Genomic DNA, 8,700 nt, shown 5'->3' with positions numbered 1-8,700 from the left:
TATTGTCAATGTATCAAACAATTTTGATTTAAAAAAGCCCCATAAAGCTGGAATTAATTTTTAAAAAAATGGAAAACACCAAAATCAAAAAATAGTAAATCCCCAGTGATAAAGCGGATTTCATAGGGCCCTACCTTCGTACTTCAGCCATTTCCCTACATAAGTGTGTACCATCTTCCCAAACAGCCTCTCCCAACAGGGCAGTCACACATCAGCCACACCCACTGATTGAATTCACACTGCAAGGAAGCGACCTTTCAAACAGAGTAGGCAGAGCCAGCACACGGCTTTGCAGCTCCCATTGGCCAGGAGTCACAGCCAATGGGAGCTGCGGGGGCGGTGCCTGCAGGTGAGGGGACCCTGCAGCAGGGCTGCCGGGGGATTTCTGCCCCGCTCCCCGGCTGCTGCTGCCTGAGCAGCTCAGGGAGCCCCGCCACGTGCCCCAGCCACTGCTGCCTGAGCCACCAGGGGAGCCATGGCCTGCACCCTGGCTGCCGCTGGCTGGTCCTGATCGCGGACAACCCTGAGAGGCTCCAGGGCATGCTCGACACCATCGGGAGAGCCGCGGACTGGACGGGACTCCGCTTCAACGCCAAGAAGTGCGCGTCCTTCCACGTCGATGGGAGCAAGAGGGACTCAGTACTGACGATGGAGTTCCTCATCCAGGGCGAGTCCGTCATTCCCCTGGCAGAGGGGCAGGCGTACCAGCACCTAGGCACGCTGACGGGCTTCCGCATCCGGCAGACCCCTGAGGATACCATCCGGGAGATCTTACAGGATGCCGCCAAGATCGATGCGTCCCTGCTGGTGCCGTGGCAGAAAATCAACGCACTCAACACCTTCCTGATCCCCCGCATCGCCTTCGTCCTGAGAGGATCTGCCGTGGCAAAGGTACCCCTCAACAAGGTGGACAACACCATCCGGCAGCTGGTCAAGAAATGGCTGTCCCTGCCCCAGAGAGCCAGCAACGAACTCATATACATCGCACACAGGCACGGTGGCGCCAACGTCCCCCACATGGTGGGAGACCTCTGTGACATCGCGGTCATCACACACACCTTCCGCCTCCTGACGTGCCCGGATGCCAAAGTAAAGAATGTCACAACAACCACCCTGCGCGCTGTCATCGAGAAGCGAATCGGCAGACCTCCCTCCGACCGAGATGTAGCCACCTTCCTGAGTGGCTCCCTGGATGGCGAATTCGCCTGAGACGGGGGCGACATCGCCTCGCTGTGGTCCCGCGCCTGCAATGCCACACACCGACTGGGAAAGTGACTGGGCTGCTGCTGGGAATGGAGCGAGGAATGGCAGGAGGTGGGAGTCCTGATACCACGGATCGGGATGGAGGGCAACACCATCGTCAGCCCCGGAGCCACAGGCGTGCTGGAGAAGTCCCTGAAGGCTGCCGTCCACGCGCTGTACGTGGACTCCCTGAGGATAAAAACGGACCAGGGCAAGGCCTTTGAGGTGACCAGCAAGTGGGACTCCAGCAACCACTTTCTCCCTGTGGGCAGCTTCACCCGATTCGCCGACTGGCAGTTCATACACTGCGCCCGGCTGAACTGTGTCCCTCTCAATGGAGCCGTCCGCCACGGGAACCAGGACAAGCGCTGCAGGAAGTGCGGGTACACCATGGAGACCTTGCCCCACGTACTGTGCAGCTGCAAACCCCACGCCAGAGCCTGGCAGCTGCGCCACAACGCCGTCCAAGACCGCCTAGTGAAGGCCATCACCTCGCACCTGGGAGAGATCGCCGTCAACCGCACCATCCCCGACACCGACAGCCCGCTGTGCCTGGACATCGTCGTCACGGACAAGGACCGAAACAAGATCATCCTCTTCAATGTGACGATCCCCTTCGAGAACAGGACCCTGGCCTTCCGCAAAGCCCGAGCCCGCAAACTAGAAAAGTATGCTCCCTTAGCTGACACCCTGCGGGCAAAGGGCTACGAGGTTTACACCGACGCTGTGATCGTTGGGGCCCTGGGTGCCTGGGACCCCTGCAATGAACGTGTGCTGAGGACCTGTGGGGTGGGCCGTCATTACGCACAGCTCATGAGACATCTAATGGTCTCTCGGACACTATCCGATGGTCTCAAGACATTTACACAGAGCATACCACCGGCCACCGCCAATACCGTGAGCCAGTGTGACTTCATGCACCCACAAGGGGGAAGAGACCTGTAAACCTCCCCTGTTGGACTTTATCCCCTGAGCCCTGAACCCACCGAACCGAACTGAACTCCATCATGTGAGGGTCACCCATCCCTATTACCCGGCCTGCTTAATTATATACCCATGACTGCCTGTACTTTTTGTATGAGTGATGTACCCTCACTGCTTGCTGACGGTATCCTGATCTCACCCACCGTATGTATACCCCCCCATCGGGGCCATTGCAGACTGTATATGCTACGTGCTGCCCACTAACAAAATACTAGCATCCCCCCTATACTCTGTATGTTACCCCTGATGACCAATAACTGACGCTTCAAATTCTCTGTATCATTTATTTTTAAATATTTTCTAATAAAATTTTAAATCTGTTCTTATCAGTTTAATATCTGATATGTTCTCTAGCTGAGGACTATATATTAAATGGATTTTTGGAACAGGGAGATGGAATGGGAGCTTGCTCCATCCACTCCATGCATTGACCTGGTATTGCAGTACTTCCAGGAACAGTGCACCTCCCCTCGGGGAGACTATTGTGGTTAAAAAATACAATCAGTTGAATTTGTTACACCAATACTAACTTGAACTCTAAATATATTCTGTGGGTGGCATATCCAAGATCATTTATTTGCTGACACTCTGGGTCTATGTATGTATCTTGTGAACCTTGTAACCGATACTTGTAATCTCTCTTAACTCAAGCCTGACCCCAGATGTATAGTACCTTCCTTCTTAATTTCTGTAAACTTGATTTCAGTGCTCCTCTGCCATGTACATTGGCCAAACCAGACAGTCTCTACACAAAAGAATAGAGACACAAATCAGACAGCAAGAATTGTAACATTCAAAAACCAGTAGGAGAGCACTTCAATCTCCCTGGACACTCAATAACGGACTTAAAAAAGTGGCCATTCTTCAAAACAGACCATTCGAGCTACACAGAGTTCTTCTTCATATCTGAAAAGATACTGTGGCCTTGATTACACTTGCGAGCTACAGCGCTGTAAAGCCTCCCGCAGCGCTGTAACTCACTCCCCGTCCACACTGGCAAGGCATTTGCAGCGCTGTATCACCGTGGTTGCAGCGCTGCATGTACTCCACCTCTCCGAGAGGAACAGTGAGTATTGCGCTGCCGCTGCAGCGCTGGGGCGCCAGTGTGGCCGCCTAATGCGCTGTGAATGGCCTCCAGAATTATTCGGCAGTATCCCACAATGCCCGTTCTAGCCACTCTGGTCATCAGTTCAAACTTACTGCCCTGGCCTCAGGTAACCAACCATGTGACCGACCCTTTACATTCCCCGGAAATTTTAAAAATCCCCTTCCTGTTTGCTCAGCCCGGCGTGGCGTGGAGTGCTATCAGTGAATCTTTCCAGGTGACCATGCCTCCACGCGCCAAGCGAGCCCCAGCATGGAGCAATGGCGAGTTGCTGGACCTCATCAGTGTTTGGGGGGAGGAAGCTGTCCAGTCCCAGCTGCGCTCCAGCCGTAGGAATTACAATACCTTCGGGAAGGTATCAAAGGACATGATGGAAAGGGGCCATGACCGGGACGCCCTGCAGTGCAGGATTAAAGTGAAGGAGCTGCGGAGTGCCTACCGCAAAGCCCGCGACGCAAACGGCCGCTCGGGTGCTTCCCCCCGCGACCTGCCGATTCTACAAAGAGCTGGATGCGATACTTGGGGTTAACCCCACCTCCACTCTGAGCACCACCATAGACACTTCAGAGCTGGGGGGGGGGGAGGAGGAGGAGGAAAATGGGAGTGATGGTGGTGAGCCGGATGGAGACACCGCGGAATCCCTGGAGCCATGCAGCTAGGAGCTCTTCTCGAGCCAGGAGGAAGGTAGCCAGTCGCAGCGGCCGGTACTTGGTGGAGGACAAACAGAAGAGCAGGTTCCCGGTAAGCGTTTTTTTTTTTCGGGAAGGAATTTTTTCGGTGCGGGCTCTTTGGAAGAGGAGGGTTAGGCATGCATGCCTAGATGTGGAATAGTGCATTGATGTGGTTTATCACATTGCGGTAATCGGCCTTGGTAATCTCCTCGAATGTCTCATCCAGAACGTGTGCAATGCGCTTGCGCAGGTTTATCGGGAGAGTCACCGTGGTCCTTGTCCCAGCCAGGCTAACGTGTCTGCGCCACTGTGCCGCGAGGGGTGGCGGGACCATTGCTGCACACAGGCAAGCTGCATATGGGCCAGGGCGGAAGCCGCATTGCAGTAGAAGACCCTCCCTTGCTTCCCAGGTCACCTTCAGCAGTGAGATATCGTCCAGGACGAACTCCTGTGGAAAATGTTGGGACAGTGTTCAGTGTAGGTGCCCCCTGAAGCTGTTGGCTCTCCCCAAGGCACAGAAACCCAGAGGACAGTGCAGCCCTGAAACAATCAGTCTCCCTTACTCACCATTTTGAGGCTCCCGTGGGATATGTGTGCTCTGTTTCGGACGGGAAAATTATGCTATTGTGTAGACCCTGTGTGTTTTCTACTCCTTAAGAGCGGGGGGGGGAGGGGATCATTACTCTGTCTGGTATAAACAATGCTGCCTCTGTTAAATGTTGCGTTTTGCCTATACAGCTGCATCAACCTTGAGACCTCAGCCGTCCCTCTATTGCCTCCTCAGAGACTGCAAAGACTCAGGAAGAGACCGTGAAAAAGCAAAGAAGACATGCTGCAAGAAGTGATGCGGCAATCTATTAAAGAGAATGAGAAAGCACAGAGCTGGAGGGAGAGAGAAAGCAGGATCCGCCAGGAAAATGCAGCGCACCGGCGGCAAAGCACCGCGCACCGGCAGCAAAGCACTGATAGGTTCATAAGCATCCTGGAGCGCCAAGCAGACGCTATCCAGGAGCTGGTAGCCATGCAGAAAGAGGAGCAGTACCACAAATGCAAACGCCACCCCCCCCACAGCCCTTGTCCCAAAACTCTTTCCGTTGTGCCCCACTGTCACCTCCAACCCACTTTCCCCAACTTCCGTGTTCTTCACGCCACCCGCTGCCTCCAACATCAGTATCATCACCACCCAGCCCTGAAAACCACGACCCTCACCCTCTGCACTCAACCCCCATCACCATGCAGTATAGCTACCCTGAAGTGCAGCACTCACTGCACAGCACACCAGAAAGGACATATGCGAATCTGTGATTGTACCGTTCCCCACTCCACCCCCTTGTTTCTTTTCAATAAATAATTTTTTTTCTTTTCAATAAATGGATTTTTTGGCTTTGAAAACATTCTTTATTATTGCATAAAGTAAAAGACTCCTTAGACCAGGAAATAAACAGGCACTGCAAGTCTGCTTGTCTGCTTAGCAGACTCTGATTCCTAAAGATTGGAACTACTGCACTTCACTCCCGTGCAGGGCACCAGATATCACTGCTGGTTTTCAGCCTCAAATTGCTCCCTCAAGGCATCCCTAATCCTTGCAGCCCCGTGCTGGGCCCCTGTAATAGCCCTGCTCTCTGGCTGTGCAAATTCAGCCTCCAGGTGTTGAACCTCGGAGGTCCATGCCTGAGTGAAGCTTTCACCCTTCCCTTCCCAAATATTATGGAGGGCACAGCACGCGGATATAACCGTGGCGACGCTGTTTTCGGCCAAGTCCAGCTTCCCATACAGAGATTGCCAGCGGCCCTTTAAACGGCCAAAGGTACACTCCACAGTCATTCGGCACCGGCTCAGCCTGTAGTTGAACCGTTCCTTGCTGTTGTCAAGGCTCCCTGTGTAGGGTTTCATGAGCCACGGCATTAACAGGTAAGCGGGATCTCCAAGGATCACAATGGGCATTTCAACTTCCCCTACTGTGATCTTCCGCTCTGGGAAAAAAGTCCCGGCCTGCATCTTCCTGAACAGTTGACTTTCCCACTCCAAACTGGTTTGCGACCGACTGGTAGCTGTCTGGAGTTGCCAGCTTCCAGATTGCAATAGCCACCCGCTTCTCCACTGGCAGGGCAGCTCTCAATCTTGTGTCCTTGCACCGCAGAGTGGGGGCAAGCTCCTCACACAGTCCCATGAAAGTGGCTTTTCTCATCCGAAAGTTCTGCAGCCACTGCTCGTCATCCCAGACTTCCATGACGATGTGATCCCACCACTCGGTGCTTGTTTCCCGAGCCCAAAAGCGGCCTTCCACAGTGCTGAGCATGTCCGTGAATGCCACAAGCAATTTCGTGTCGTACGCATTACGCAGCTCGATAGCATCGTCGGACTCCTCACCCTCACTCTCACTGTCACTTTGGATCTTAAGGAATAGCTCGACAGCCAAACGTAACGTGCTGGCGAGACTCGTCAGCATACGCCTCAGCAGTTCAGACTCCATTTCCCGCAGACAGATCGCGCTGCACAGAAACCGTTGAAAGATGGCGCCAAAGGTGGACGGAAACAAAGGGATTTCTGGGATGCGAAGCGATGCATCACGGGGCATTGGGACAGGACCCAGAATCCCCCGCACCCACGCCCCCTTCACACAACCCACGGCGCCAGAATGGGAAAAGGTGCTATGTGGGATAGCTGCCCATAATGCACCGCTCCCAATAGTGCTGCAATTACCACAAATGTGGCCACGACAGTGCGCTGGGCAGCTGTCAGTGTGGACAGACTGCAGCGCTTTCCCTACTCAGCTGCACGATGACAGGTTTAACTCACAGCGCTGTACATCTGCAAGTGTAGCCAAGGCCAAGTGTCACAGCTAAACACTAGATCTAACAGATAGTTTAGCACAAGTAGTTAGCACATCTTCAAGGGGACCATTCAAGGTGAAGTAGCCCATTAACTCCCTTGTAATCCCAGGACAAATGGGGAGCTTAGTGGGTTGCAGGTTGTTGTAATTAACCATAAATTCAGTATCTTTATGAAGATCATGATGTTTAATGTCTTGCCTAAATAAGGACTGGGAGAGTTGGGTCACGAAAGCTTATTCTCAAATAAATGTGTTAATCCCTAAGGTGCCACAAGTACTCCTGTTCTTTTTGCGGATACAGACTAGCACGGCTGCTTCGCTGAAGAAGGGAAAGTAGCTGAAATTCTTCTCTAGTGGATCGTATTTATTCACAGACAACCTCCTTTCAATTCCCTGTTATTGAGGGGCAATGTCTGGATTCTCTGCTCGTTTAGGGTTACCATATCTAATAAATAAAAAAAGAGGACCCTCCACGGGCCCTGGCCCCGCCCATTTCCCCACCCCCAGCCCCGCTCCAACTCCGCCCCTTCCCCACCCTAACTCCGCCCCCTCCTCCCTCCCACTCCCAGCCAAGGGGAAAGGGCTGCCCGAGCGCTACCGGCTTCACGGTTTGCCGGGCAGCCCCCAGACCCTGCGCCCCCGGCCGGCGCTTCCCCAGCGTAGCTGGAGCCCGGGAGGGGAAGCGCCCAGCTGGGGGCGCAGAGTCTGGGGGCTGCCCGGCAAACTGTGAAGCCGGTAGCGCTTGGGCTTCGGGCAGCCCCCTTGCCTCCGGACCCTGCGCCCCCAGCCAGGCACTTCCCCTCCCGGGCTCCGGCGGCGCAGGGTCCAGAGGCAAGGGGGCTGCCCAAAGCCAGTAGCGCTCGGGCAGCCCGGCTCTTAAACAGAGCCGAAGAGTCAGGGGAGGAGCAGAGCCGCCATTTTCCCAGACATGTTCAGCTTTTTGGCAAGTCCCCCCGGACGGGGGTTTGAGTGCCGAAAAGCCGGACATGTCCGGGAAAAAGAGGACGTATGGTAACCCTATGCTCGTTGCCCAGTATAACTTCCTGTGAGTGATGTAGCTGAACAGTTGAATGCTGGTATTTCAATGGTACGGGTCCAGGGCGTCACCCCACGTTGGGATCCTGGCATGAGCTTTGAACTCTTGGAGAGTTTCGAGGCTCTGTTCTGTTCTCGCAAACATACACTTCGTTCCTTGCAATGCCAGTCCGGTGCCTTGTAATGCCAGCCCGGTGCCTTGCTGTCTCTTGTCTAACCGCGACGCCGACACCCTGTCCGGAGCCGACCGCGTCCCCACAGGGACACCGGGGCTCGGAGAAGCCGGGCAGGGACATGGCACCGAGGGCAGTTTGCTGGTGGGGCTGGGAAACGAATTAACTCCGATTGAGGGGCCTGGCCTGACAGCTGAACGGTTGGCGAGACTGTAGGACCCGAGGGGGGGAGCCTGGACCCCGCCAGGGCCCCTCGCTCCCAGCGGGCCCCGCCCAGCGCGAAGCTAAGATGGCGGCCCTCTGTCCCCTCCCCCACGAGAGGCCGTGTCACTGCCGTTGCATCAGCCGCCTCACCGCCCCTTCCACGTGACGTCACAAACCCGCCGCCCCAGGGCCCCGCGGGTGACTGTCAGCGGTACAGACCAATCGCTGGCCGGCGCCCGCGCCGAGGGTGGTGTGGGGGCGGGGCGGAGGTTGCAGCGGGTTAGGTTGCGCGGCGAGGCGCGGCGGTGCTGCTGGTGGCGGTGCGGGGCAGAGGTAAAGCCTGGCAGGCCCGGGGGGGCTGGCTCTGGGGGCGGGGGAGGGGAGACCGGACCGGACCGGGCTACATCGTGCCGGCAGGGAGCAGCCCCCCCCCCCCATTTCCTGAGCCATTTT

At 55.4% G+C, this 8,700-nt stretch overlaps 1 protein-coding gene, 1 long non-coding RNA gene and 1 other non-coding gene across 4 annotated transcripts in view; 2 read left to right on the top strand and 1 right to left on the bottom strand.

Annotated features, from left to right (window-relative positions):
• Window positions 1-2,509: 2,509 nt before the first annotated feature.
• LOC112060501 (U2 spliceosomal RNA) lies at window positions 2,510-2,695 on the top strand. Its single transcript, XR_002889796.1, has one exon. It is a non-coding gene; the product is annotated as a U2 spliceosomal RNA (small nuclear RNA).
• A 2,682-nt stretch (window positions 2,696-5,377) lies between these two features.
• On the bottom strand, window positions 5,378-8,367 carry LOC135975660 (uncharacterized). The gene is made up of 2 exons (XR_010592644.1): window positions 7,852-8,367; window positions 5,378-7,257 (listed from the first exon to the last, which is right to left on the bottom strand). It is a non-coding gene; the product is annotated as an uncharacterized LOC135975660 (long non-coding RNA).
• Window positions 8,368-8,438: 71 nt separating this feature from the next.
• Window positions 8,439-8,700, top strand: part of AARS1 (alanyl-tRNA synthetase 1) — a 39,438-nt gene continuing 39,176 nt past the window's right edge. Inside the window, exon 1 of one of the 2 annotated variants that reach the window (XM_005309800.4) lies at window positions 8,439-8,580. The gene's annotated coding sequence lies outside the window, so the exon portion shown is untranslated. The remainder of the gene's footprint in view (window positions 8,581-8,700) is intronic. The other variant, XM_065567474.1, reaches the window with a different exon arrangement.

This window comes from Chrysemys picta, chromosome 14 (genome assembly GCF_011386835.1).
Source record: "Chrysemys picta bellii isolate R12L10 chromosome 14, ASM1138683v2, whole genome shotgun sequence".
Lineage (NCBI taxonomy): Eukaryota > Metazoa > Chordata > Testudines > Emydidae > Chrysemys > Chrysemys picta.
The sequence above is the reverse complement of the archived record's forward strand: the minus strand, read 5'-3'. Positions and strand labels throughout refer to the sequence as shown.